The sequence below is a fragment of the Bombus terrestris genome, chromosome 2 (genome assembly GCF_910591885.1).
Source record: "Bombus terrestris chromosome 2, iyBomTerr1.2, whole genome shotgun sequence".
Taxonomy (NCBI): Eukaryota; Metazoa; Arthropoda; class Insecta; order Hymenoptera; family Apidae; genus Bombus; species Bombus terrestris.
This window is the reverse complement of record NC_063270.1, coordinates 10,792,850-10,806,351: the sequence shown is the minus strand read 5'-3', so window position 1 is coordinate 10,806,351 and position 13,502 is coordinate 10,792,850. Positions and strand designations below refer to the sequence as shown.

Below are 13,502 nucleotides of genomic sequence, written 5' to 3'. Positions count from 1 at the left end.
TCAAAAACTTGAATAATTTTTCAGGTTTATTTCATTTCCTGTAAGCGCCTCGTTACCTGCGAACGAGGACATACACCTGCTAATATTTACCGCAAATTCAATCTTTCCTACTGCTTTTATTTTCCAGTTACTTTATCCTAAGAAGTCTATCTAATTCCCACCATACGTATTTCGTCATGTAAAACACAAAACGATCTAAAATTTGTTGAAATTTTCCAATAAACGTAACGAGTAGATATCCTAGTACTTACTACCCAGTAGTATACTTAGGTATGTACAGGACATACACCTGCTAATATTTACCGCAAATTCAATCTTTCCTACTGCTTTTATTTTCCACTTACTTTATCCTAAGAAGGCTATTTAATTCCTACCATACGTATTTCGTCGTGTAAAACACAAAACGATCTAAAATTTGTTGAAATTTTCCAATAAACGTAACGAGTAGATATCCTAGTACTTACTACCCAGTAGTATACTTAGGTATGTACAGCAACTGTGTGTCTATCGATAGGTTCGAACGAATGGAACTGTACAGTAGCTTCGATAGAAAATTTCACCAAGGACAGATTAGATCTGGCGTTTAGAATCTAACAAGTAAGATAGGATTCGGGGGCAACATCCGGCCGGTTAACGCGCTATTTTCAAGCCGAGCCTTCTGTACGCGGCTTGTCCCATTGTTCGCGAATAATGGCACCGTTGTACACGCGTGTCGTGCCGATTATGTCACGTACCGGGACGCGTGGAATGCATACAAAGAAAAACGCTCCTCTGCCCCGTGTCTGCCGTAGCTTCACGAACATCGAGCTCCCGCTTCAACCAACCAGTGTTCTCACCGTCGTGTCGCGTCGCGTCGCGACGAAACCGCGGAGCCAAACGTGAGAAAGAGGAAGTCGTCGATCCCTCGGGCTTCGATGGAACGCGCGGACCCACACAGACCGATCAACGCGATCTCTGACGCACCCTGAAAGCAGATGAGCCGCCACCGATTCCGTTTAAACGCGCCATCGTTATTTTCTCTAGTCGAGATGCGAGGGATTCTCCGCTGACAAAATGCACATTCGTTCTACACCGCAACTATCGAATAGTATAGCGAGAAAATACCATGGTTCGAGTTCTCGCGTAGTTATAGTTATATTTAGTTTATTACGTAATAGATTAGATTATGATAGACACGAATAATCGATGTGATAGGTTTTGGGTCGCGTGGTTTCTCGTATAGCAAGTTGTACACGATATACATATGTACGATACGATGGTACGGTTGAAGATAGAACGCGTAGAAACGTAACTAATTACACTTTAATTACGGAAAATTTGTGTAAATGGATCCAGTATACGCGTAAGATATTTTTCCTTATTTTTCTAACACGTGGAAATTCTGCTTTATTCTTAGTTTGAATTTAGTGGCGAATTACGCGAGGGAATTTAAGCAACACGCAGGTTAACGAAAAGAGGCTAATTTTTACCGTATTATTTAAACGTATAAACGTTTTCAATTCGGCTTACACAGCCACGTTCGTAAAGTAAATGAAACACGAAAGAATCCTATACGTAGGTCGATAATTTTATCAAATGCGGTTTAATAAAAGAAATTATACAGCGGGAAACGTATATTGGCCGCGATGTTAAAGGAACTTGTTTGTGGGTAGGTTAGGTCTACCACTGACTAAACCGCAGCAGCCACCTAAGAGCGAGAGATTCATTCAGCAGTCGATTTGAATCGAAAGGAAACGCGAGCCAGGCACCACAATGAATGAAAATCGCGAGAAACCAGGAAGCACGGTGACCACGTTTGCAGCCGCGTACCGATCACTCTGACGGTATTCCTCGGCGTTATCTGAGCGACTTGTTCGCAACCATCGCGCCAAGACGATTATTCAGAAATTACAATATCGTGCGAATTTTTCTACATCTTCGTCTTCTGTATAAGCTCATGTAAAATTGCACAAATTTGTAAAATTAATCAAGCTTCGAAGTACATACACCGGTTTCGATTGCTAAAACAGTAATTTTTGGATGAATATTAAAAAAAGAAAAATAAGGTTCTCGAGCTTTTTCAATAAGATGTTAACTTACAATCTCATAATCTTACAACTTTAGATATACACTGACGTTTAATTCATAAATCACGTTTGCAATCTGAAATTCAAGATGCTTTCGCTTTGGCGTCATTTCCAACTGACGAGTGTGTCTGTATGGCTGTAGCTGCGACCAGATCAACGACACGTCCACTTGATACGCTTAATACGCTTTGATTCGTAGTTATATCGGCTATGTTATAGCTATACCTGACTATATTCTTTCCACCAAGAGTACATAGTCGAGCAGAACCGAACGAGGAACGCTTCGAGATGCAGTTGATGCGCGTTTATTTTAACTCGTCCCCGAAGGTTCGCCGGTTCGATTCTCCACGTGGGAATAATTAACACCGGTAAGACCGAGGGCTTTGCCCCTTTCGACGGATGATTAATGAAACGTGTTATCATCCCCTACATGTAACGGCCGATGTAACATCAGACGCGTGTTTGGTCGCGCTACGCCGAGACATTAATTCGATCGACGCTTCCTGGAAAGTGCATCGAGCAAAACACGCTTGCCAGTTGACTAAATCGCCGGTTTTCTTCCGATCAACCGCTGAGAGCAGAGTATACAAGAGTGTACATCGCACGTATATAAAGAACGCAATGGTTCGCTCGATTGCCATTTCACGACGATCTTTCCCACCGGAAGAATTTCCTTCCTATCGATCCATTAACTCACTCTTCAGTCTCTTAAACATTTTCCATCTAACTGTTTGCACTTATACCGAGCTTCTTCCCTCGCAGCTGTAACTCATTTGCGTAATCGAAGCGCTTCCTTTGAGAAGAAGGTCCACACGACAGAACGGTGAATCGAGTAAACTGCGCAGGAGGTTTCACTTCCAGTTTTCTAATATTAGATACGTTTGAATTGGTAATTCACGTTATCATCTAAAAGGTCGAAAAATTTGACAAAAATGGTTCTCGTCGCAAGCTTCTCGATTGCTCCTAGCCGAATTCAATTTGCCAGGGTCGTGGTAGAATCCACGAGTTGTATTGTACCTTCTCGCTCAAAGGGATTTCGTATTTTCAGAATCTTACGATGATTTCATAACAATTCGATCTTTCGCTAGAAAATAACATCTATACGTATTTACCATAAACCTATAGGCTCTTCTTTCAGCAATTTTCGATTCGAATTCGATTGGTCAGGATCGTACTAAAAGATGATCGCTCGTACCGAAGAAATTCCAAAAGGAATATCAAATTTTCGGCGCCCTGTACTTTGCATCGAAGAGACTCTGAACTCTCGGCGCTCGATCAGCCTTCGGGGATTTTTCCCGATCGAACGGCCCGATTCGTAAGATTTTCTCGCGTCTCGCAATCCCTTTCTATTCAGCCGGGGCACGGCGAGCGCGCGTGAACGCACTCGATTGCATTTCCCTGCAACCTTCTGGGAATCTCGCGTCGCTCGTGCGTTTCGAGGAGCAGTGTGAGAACCGACGGATCGAAAGGTTTCGACACGGTCGAGCGGTTAATTAGAATTTCCAGGGGCTAGACAGGGCCCCGATACGGACGATGGAAAACTCGCATCGACCACGCGCAACGTCATCCTCGTCGAACGATTCATTAACGCGTAGTTCCTCTTCTTAATTACCTCGTTTGGGAAGACCTTCCTTCCGTACCTCGTTAACGGACCGTGCTACTTTTCCTCCGACGAAAATTCCCCTCTACGATAAAAAAGTCCGTCTTGTTATAACGGGCAATGTTGTTATCGGAATAATTTAGCTTCGCGAGGAACGAGAACGATCGGAATGATCGAACAGCACGCGGAAGAACAGTCCGCGAGCGCACGCGCCGCCGTTCTCACAGCTTTCGAGATGCATCCAGGTGTGGAGCAGTCTGTAGGTCAGTTACACTGTTACTGTTACCGTCCAGGCTATTACCGGTTATCGCGCGCCACGCCAACGGTACGCGCAGCGTTCGTTCGCAGTGGAATTCTGCTTTCAGCGCGAACGTGATCACGCCGATGCAAGTAGCGCTCGCCTACCTTCGATACTACCTCGAATTAAACACCGTGAGTCGAATTTTCAGACTACGATCGGAAGTACGTTCTTTCTACAGGGTGAATTGTAATTCTATGTACATGTCTGGTTCTTGGAAGGAAAAAGGGAAGGAGAGGAATCTATAAGTAGGATTGTCATTGATCGTGTTCTTTGTTCGAAAATGATCTGGGACGGTTAACGCGTAGCGTTGACAAAACCATCGATACCGCGAGAAATTCTTAATTAATTGCCGCATATGGTGGCTAATTAAATGCGAAACACGGGACGCCGCTGGCGCCGCTGCCGGCTATACCTCCCGCATCGTACTTCCACTTTTTCCTCTCTTCTCTCTTATTACCACGCTTCTTCGTTTTATCTACTTGTTTGCCATAGAGTGGAATGAAATTCAATGGCGTTAGGATCTATGCGACGTCTGTTGCGCGAGGATAAAAATTTTAATTAACGGAGTAAAGCGTATTGTGTTCATATTTTCATGTACCATTTTTGTGTAGATCGTATCACGTGCCATATAAGTATGAGATCATAACGCGTGAAACGTTTGCTTCGCTAAAATAAATATATGTGTTTTCGCTTTTCAGCGGAGTAACGTTATTAATTTAGTTGCAAGCATATTACGTCGTTGGACTGATCACAGTTTTCACATCGAGATACGATATTTCTACGTTATTTTCGAAAAATATCGTGGCTTCCAGTTTTATAAATACCTCGTAGATACATTCTCATTCTCGAAAATGATATCGCTAGGAAATTTAAATAACCCACGACAGATAATAGGTTCATTGGTAACGCCGTCTTCGAAGATTCTGTCTATTTTACGATCTATTCCACGATAAATTGCAAACGAACGCATTTTATATTCCCCTCATTGAACGAGCAAAATTGTCCGCGATCATTATCGTTGACAAAAACTTACATCGTACCGAATCGTATGTAAATTATTCGTATTGCAATGTAAACACATCTTTCCAACGCAGACCGCTATGTTGGGAAGGGGTTAATCGCCCCATTGCCGCGTTTCTATAGCGTTCACGCCCGTTACAGCCGTTACTCGTCTCCGTATACCTGCTATTTTTATTTTCAATTTCCTCGGAAGCTCCACGGCGTCGGACAGTCGATCGATAGTCCATCCACTTTCTCCGATCGTCGGCGAGAAGGCAGCGTGAGAGAATTTTCGCCTTTCAGACCAAAGGGCCGACAGCGAATCTTTCTATTTCTTTTTTCTCACTCTGCTCCGGGCTACTCTTTATACCTAACGCGCGGCGCGAAATTCTGGTCGATCAACTGGCGGGGAATCTGGCCGTGGCGCGGTCGTCTATCGGCGTTAATTCCAGGCATCGAGGCGTCATTATGACTAATGAGCTAGGCGGGACGTGGCTCTTTGATCCGCGACGTTAGAATTAGTGCCCGGCGCAGCGCGGCCATCTCGCGAGCTCGGATAAAAAGGGATAAGGCTGAAAAAGGGAGGGAGAAAAACGCTGGCCGAATATATCGACCACACCCATCGTGTTCTCGACGCGTGTATCGAGGCTCTTTTTATTATTCCAACCAAGCCAACCCCCTCTCCCCTATCATTGATTTCGACACCTCCTCCGGTATAAGGGCAAAAAGCCTGTGGGCGAGAGGAACATCGTTTTTTACCCCGTCTGAATCGACCGTTAAATTTATTTACATTTTAGATCAACTTCGTAACACCCGCATTGTTTCACCGATTGTGGTAGCAATTATCGGTAATTCAGTTTATGCAAATTAATTGGATTAATTGCTCGTGAATTAATATCGCGCCGCGTCGTTCGATTACCGCGTCGACTACCACGACGTCGTTTGGGATTTTCCATTTAAAAGAATCGATTCGAAGCGGCAACTGCGTAGGAAGCGTACCGCGCGAGTGTGTACAGTCATGCTGACTCGATATTGGCTCACCGTCAAAGTTGCCGTTGTTTTATATCGCTCGCTTTGAAAGAATACAAGGCTATCGAGATTGTACGTTTTTGTCGAAAATAAATTTCGTAATACTCGATGTATACTTTTATCGCAACAGCTTCGTACAACGAATACAGCGATCCACGGAAGCTTTCCTACATAACCTTATGAAAAGGTTATCGTTATTATCCAATAAATTACAACTCCATTTAATACTTTGCGAATTATCGTTTGCCAATTTTGAAAAATTCACCCTCGATGAAATCGGTCCTTTCGACGTGGAGCCGGTACATCGCACGAGCACGCGAAGAAAGGTTGTCCGGAAAGTATCTTTCTTTCTTCGTACAAACGTGAAATCAAGTCTGCGAAATATCGCGGTGTTTATCTCAACAGAACAAAATGAATCGTACGTAATTCGACGAAATAATATAAAACGGAAAACGTTGAGCGTCTATTATTTCCTCATAAAACGAAAGAAACTTTTCGGACAACCTAATACAACTATACGAATAGTTACAACGATACGCGAATCATTATGAATTCCTTACCTTAATATCTATCGTGTCGATAGATAACTATTGGCTTGGCAACTAAGTGATTGCGGATTTTGTCATTAGGTTGTATTGACAAAATCCGCAATCACTTAGTTGCCAAACCAACGGTTGTATCGAAAGAGCAAAGTCAGACGCGGCAAAATCCACGGTAGCTTAAAAAATGGTAGCATAGCTGTCGTAAAAACGAAACAAAGCAACCGAATATATTATCGATCAGAGCACTTGCTTTTTATTTTAGCCCGTAGCTAGACAGATTCGTGTGCACGTTCGATTCTCCTCCTATGTTTTTGTACGGCACATGGTCGTGTCTAGTTCTGCGTGCCACCAAAGAAACGTAAAACGCACACAACCGTCGCGTCTACCTTGAACATCGACATGCAAAGTTGACGGGTCACGACAGCGTTCTTTTCGCAGCTCGAACGGTTGCCGATCCGAGTCGTGCACGAACTACATCCCTGTCATGGTCCTCGCGATAGCCTCCTCCCAGTTGCTCTTTTTAAACTTCATTCCCGATAGCGTGCCTTTACCTTTTAATCCGTGCCGTGTAAAATCTTCGGCAAGAGAAGCTCCTACCACCCACCGTGGCTGTAAGATTATCTTCAACTTCGCCGAGTGAAAAATTGACACGAAGCTTACAGAAGATGGCAGGTGGTTTTCCATAGTAGCGCCAGCTCTGATCGATCAAACTGCCCGGCCGTTTATACGTACAACCCCGTTCATAAATATTGGGGTAGTCGAGGTATACGAGATAAAACGAAAAATCTCTGAGAAACTTATCAAACGTTCGGTAGATATTGCGTTTTAAAATAAGAAATGTAAACGTACATACACGATACATCGATAAAACACGTTATCCATGAAACCATCTATCTGTTACGTAGATTACACCGATTACGTGGTATTTGTTAATTATAGCGAATTCAAATAATGGTAAATAATGGTATATGTTTATTCGTGAAATCTGTTTGTAAATATTACGTTGATGAAAGGAAACGTTAAAATGCTCGATCAACGTGCATGAGTGGAATTATCGCTTTTTACAGCCTTTTAAGTTAATAAAATAAGCTCACAGCCTCGAGATTATTACTTCGTTTAGAATCTTAGAAAAAAAATCCACATAAATCGTACGTATAATTTTACCCTATTAATTTAACATTCACTTCTAATTAAGCGAATATATAATTAATCTCGACCGATCGACCACGTTTCGTACGAGATTAACGGACCTTCTAATACTTACGAGCAAGACTGTACATCCATCGACTACACACAACGCAAAATCTACATTTACTATCTTATTTCAGTTTCTGTAAAAATTCGCCAACCTCGACCACGTACACGGCATCTAAAAATTCCGCTGCATTCAGACACACGCGCTGAAACGAGCGAACGATTAGAGATCGTTGGCGAAAAGGAAAGACCAAAATCACTAGCGTGGCTCGCCGGACGTTTATTCAGGGTGCGTACCCTTGTATATCGGTGGACGGCCTGTCCGCGGTGGACCCTGTAATTATAAAGGACCGGTTTTCTCTGGCGTGTACACCTATGGTATACATACGGTGTACGCTCTCGCCGTTCTCCCGTTTGCACGTAATCGACGTTCAACTTTTCCGTGCTCTCTGGCACACGGTACATTCCCATCGAGATCGAACAAACTCATTCTATATAAAAATATTCCGCGATGCTCGCGGAAACAAATGTGCAACGAGTCGCGGTGGCGTTGCAAAACCTCCACACCTCGTTCACCTTGCCTCGTAACCTACCGTAACGACGCATTTCTCTTGGCCAAAGAACCTTTTCGACTGTGATTTTCCCGCATAGCGCTCTGTAGAGAGAAAGTTGAGCAGCGCGATCTCTGGTTACCGAGTTAGGACCGGACAAAACTTTCGACATTTTTCATGTTTTTTGGGTAGAATTGAAAGGCACCAGCAGAGAGAGAACCGTACAGTTAATAAAAAGATTCGGCAACCAATTAAAGCGGCCGAGAGCGTCACGTACGAGCGCGACGTTATCGTTAATTTTCTGTTATTTAATGTAATTTTCAAGCAATATGCTTTGGTGAAAAATTTAATCGCAGTACAGGATACCGTTCTTTGACATTTCTACCATTAATTGCCATTTAATAATTACGTCGATAATATCGCAGCCATCTGTGGAAATTCACAGTTATATTGCGGTGAATTATTATTTCTATATTCCTGGCCATAAACCTTCGCGTTTGTCGTTAAAGATTATTAATTATTTGGAATTCAATAATTCCAAGGCTACGAATTACTTTTATAACTCATTAAAATCCTCATTTCGAAAGGAGTTACGTCTGTTAATAAACAAATAAATGAACAAGTATGAGAAGAGTTGCAGAATCTTGAACAAAAATTTTAACACGAGATATTCAATTAACTGTCTATTAAATTCACCGATTTACTCCACTTTGATTTATTCCATTGGCTCGGTATGATACTTGAGAAATGCAGAACCGCGAATAAAGAAGGTATCTGGTGAAAACTAATATTCTGAGTCATCAGCCACGAACTTATATAAATAAAAGTGGTACGAAACGAATAAAAATGAAGAGAGATGTCGTTAGCTAGGCCAGGCGAGATTCCGTGGCCAAACGTACGCGTTGCAATTGGAATCCTTTCACGGTCGGGTGTATGCGTGCTCCAGGGAGGCTACGGGGATTTCTAATGCTCGATCGTGGTCAGAATTACCCGTGCCGCGTTAATAAACCGCCGCTCGAGCCCGGTATCGCGTGTCGCGAAATTCCAGCCAGCTGAGTCACACGAGAACGCGGCCCGATCGCCCGACCACTTCGATCGATTCTACTTCTATCGTTCCGATTTGGTATCGAAGTTGAAGTCGTAAAGACTACAATTAATACGCGCATCTACCATCGTTTTAACTAGAAACCATTGGCGATGAGATATTGATTTACAATTTTGTTCCAAAGATACTCGTTTCAACAATCTCGCGCAATCGGAAAGATAAGACAATAAAGATCTTAACTAAGTTAAGCAATAAACCGGATTATCGTTCTAATCGTGTTAAGATGTATCTAATCTTCTTCTCGGATCATATTTTCAATCGTATCTAATAGATTTTGTGATAAACGTCTCGTCGACAAATTCTATCGATATAATCAGGATCCAGTTAAAAATTTTCTGCGATAAGAATTCGACTACTTTCGTGACCCGTGATGTATATCTAGCGTTTGGAATTTTTACACGGCGTTAGAGCGACGTAAGAATTTTCATAATAACGTAGCAATTAAATCACTGTCTCCACGAGTCGTTGAAATTTACGGAACGATCGATTTCGAATTAGAACGAACGAAGGAATTTCGTGTTGTAAGTTCGATTACAAAGTTGGCGAGTAATTTTATAGAGCGGCGTTCTTTCGCCTGGACTGCTTGAGTACAAACTCGATCTATCGTATAAAGTGGTTGCCAAAGTGGCGATTAGAATCACGCCGATGTTCGATCGTTATCGATAATCCGCGGAGGCCATCAGCGATTCCCGTAGCCGCGAATCTGTCGATCATGCACGGCACTAACTCCGTGGAATGATCGAGTTGTCCAATCGAATTGCAGATCGAATTATTTCGCTGGAAGTTCAATTTCTTCCCTCTTTCTCATTTTCTCTCTCTCTCTCTCTCTCTCTCTCTGCACGATTCTCGTTTTTCTTCACGTTTCATTGAACTCGCTCCAACATCGTGGCAAACCTAATCGTTTGTGGAATTTTATTCGATAAATGGGAAGCACTTCGTCAGTTATGAATCTTCTCAACGAGGAACATGAATGGTTCGCTCGTAATCGAATATCTTTCGAGCGGAAAGAAGGATCAAATAACCGATAAATGCGTAATAAATAAGCAATTAAGTAAGGAGCTCGATCGATAACTAATCTTGCACTTTTAGAATATGAAAAACAGCCAACGAGAGGTCAGATTATAAATAGATTAGGAATTATAAATCCTAGGCTTCTGTTTTGCGATTTTGTAATCACTCGTCCAACAGAATAATCAAACGATCTACGATTAGTGAAACCTGTAGAGTTTCATTTCTCTTATTATCAAACTTGCTCGCTATACGTCCTAGCAACTTCTGACTCGTAAAATTTCGCTAATAACGTTAATTCGATCGTGCAAGGAGTCCCAGCAAGGCGAGTCCCGGTGGTGTATCGAACGTTTCGTCGTTGTCCAAACCGTACAAGGCAAAAATGATCGTTGCGTCGATTATATGGGAGGCGGATGGTGCACCGCTCGAATTAGCACGATCGACGCGTGTTCGCGAGCACGTGCCTCGAATGCGATTCGCCGAGTTTCGCCGGAAAGAGAAAGAGGTTCGGGCGATCTTTTCGACGTTGTGGGTTTTCCAGCCGCGCCTATCCTTTCACGTCTATCGATAAATGAAAACGCGAGACGCTTTCGAACGAACGTGACAAACGAGTTTACGATTTTCTTCGCGACGCCGCGCTGCGATTGGAACTCGAAGAAGGTGGTCGTATCGATTGTAGACGCGGGTATTCGTGGAATGACGCAGATACGGTGAACAAAAGGCCAAGGTCAGGATGTGTCGAGCAATGGTCTTATTAGTTTTGAAGCTCGACAGCCGGCGGCTTTAGGGTGCGACGGAAGAAATAAGAGGGTAAAGAAAGTGGGCCAGCCTGTGACGTGGTTCTGTACACAATGCACGATTGTACAATGCAAACGAGCTTGGATCGGTCCTTTTGTACTGCACGGACCAATAATCTACCTGGACGAAAAAAACCCGACGAAACCAGACTCCTCCGTTGAGCTTCTTCCCGACTGCACGAACTGATTTCACCAACGTGATTTGAACGTATTTACCATGAAATCGCATCGTCGTCGATCGATATTCGTAGCTAGTTTAGTTGTCGTTTGCAATTTATTCTCAATGTCCCTATGTTCGCACGAAAACTGCTAATTTTTCGTTCGACATCTATACCCCGCGTCTTGCAAGCGTAAAACGTATCATTCGATCGTCGTTCGATAAAACAACGAAACACGATAAGAAGGATTTACAGTTTGTAATGAAAATAAGAAGATATATATTTCGCATCTGTATCAAAATAAATTATTGAAAGCTATCGTTCCATCATCGACGGAGAATTTCTCACAATGTATCACAATCTGGGCTATGGGAGTTGCAGGGTTAATGGGTTAATAATTCGAGTGGTCTCTTCGTTCAATTAGATGCAGAGTCGGACACGTGTTCAATGAGCGGAATCAATATATCCGAAGAAATATGTCAGCGACACGACCTATCGTCGTAACGTCGTCGCGATCGATGACCGCGCGTCTAATTGCTGCTATTTTATCACGCTCGTTCAAACTTCTACGATCATCGATTCATCTTAATCGCGATTAATGCCCAATTTAGTCACGCGAAAAATCACCAACGCCGACAAATGAAACAGCGAACGCGCGTTATCGCAGATTTTCGCAGCTGTACGGTATTCCATCGTATTGCGAAAGCAGGAAGTCTCGGTTCGAACAAGTCTGACGGTTAAACGCGGATCCTAACTGTACCGTGCGTACAAATACCACGCGTACTAGCGGCTCGTGTCCGAGTGCGCTCGAGTTCGCGACAGGATGCACGCCGCGGCGTCAAGATGCAGCTTGTGCTATCGGCGAATCTACCGTTCGAGGCAAATAGCAATTTTTTCTCGAAGCTTTTAATTAGACGACGGTGCTAGCGAGATTAGAGGCTGGACTATGTTCTTCGGCTGGCAGCGAAGAAGTGGTAACGGTAAATCAAGAGTGCGGACAAGCACCGAGGAACAAAACGCCAGGCTGCTGCAACCATTTCGATTACGATCTACTACGGTACAGATTCACCGTGTTGCCTATGCGTATACCTGAACGCCCTTTTCCGAAGATCCTTCTCTTCCGATCGAACGTTGATCGCCTTCGAGCGACGACTAGCATCTTTTTAGGCTAGCGAATTTTTCTCGCACGGTATCGTAACGGAGCGCTGCAGCGTCTCTGAATACAAAGCGACGTATATACAGCGATAAAGTAACGTACATTTATGCGTACGTAAGTATATCGTCGGCGAAAATTTTGCAATACACTTTGCCTTCTGAATTCCGTTACTATTACAGTCGTAAGGTCCATTTTTAAATACGATCATTTTACTCCTAGAATTTATTCCAATTTCCTAAAAGCTTCGAGCAATAAAACAGTTACGTTCGAATATAAACATAGCCCACGCCAATGATCCAGTTATTGCCGCGAACGAATATGTTCGTTTATCCGTTCTTTCAATTCGCGATCAGATGCGTGGAAAAACGAACGATCGCACACAGTTTTTCGATCGACACCTGTCTGTTCTCGTACGGTTTAACGCGTTAATCTTTGAGCAAACCTTTGACCACGGCAACGATCTCCAGTCTATACGTTCGTTATGCCGGAACGTGCTGTTCCATGGCACCTAGATTACTAGAACCGATTAATCGATACCAGGTTACCAAAGTACGTGTTTGTTCGAGTTACGTTTAGTCCGTGTATGGAGTATAGCGGAGAAGCTTCGAACGTCTGTTATTCGCACGATTCGGTCTTATCGTTCTAACTCGAACGAACGATAATGCGTTACTTTTTATCGCGTTACTCGTTTCAGTCAGCTCCTCGAGGGTTAATATTAATAATACCGTGCGTGCAACCTAGTGAACGATCACTCGCGGAACGGAATTGCGGCTCGATACAAAGTTCAGCGGCGTAACGCGCGCCGCTAGCCTGCGTCCTAGTTTCCGACAACTGAAGATCGTGGCGATATCATCGTTCGCACGATGCGCAAATAACAAAACACGTCCAACTGAGTATGGGTATGTTCCGTAATCTACAGTGGTGCGTTTAGACCGAGCGAACGAACACTCGCTTTTCTGTCGTTTTATTCAAATTTCGGAACGAAATGTGTTAACG

The 13,502-nt window shown here is 43.3% G+C and overlaps 1 protein-coding gene across 7 annotated transcripts in view; it reads right to left on the bottom strand.

Moving 5' to 3' along the window:
* The window catches only part of LOC100643024 (SH3 and multiple ankyrin repeat domains protein 3), a 176,048-nt gene that overhangs the window by 91,593 nt on the left and 70,953 nt on the right, over positions 1-13,502 (bottom strand). The window lies entirely within an intron of this gene.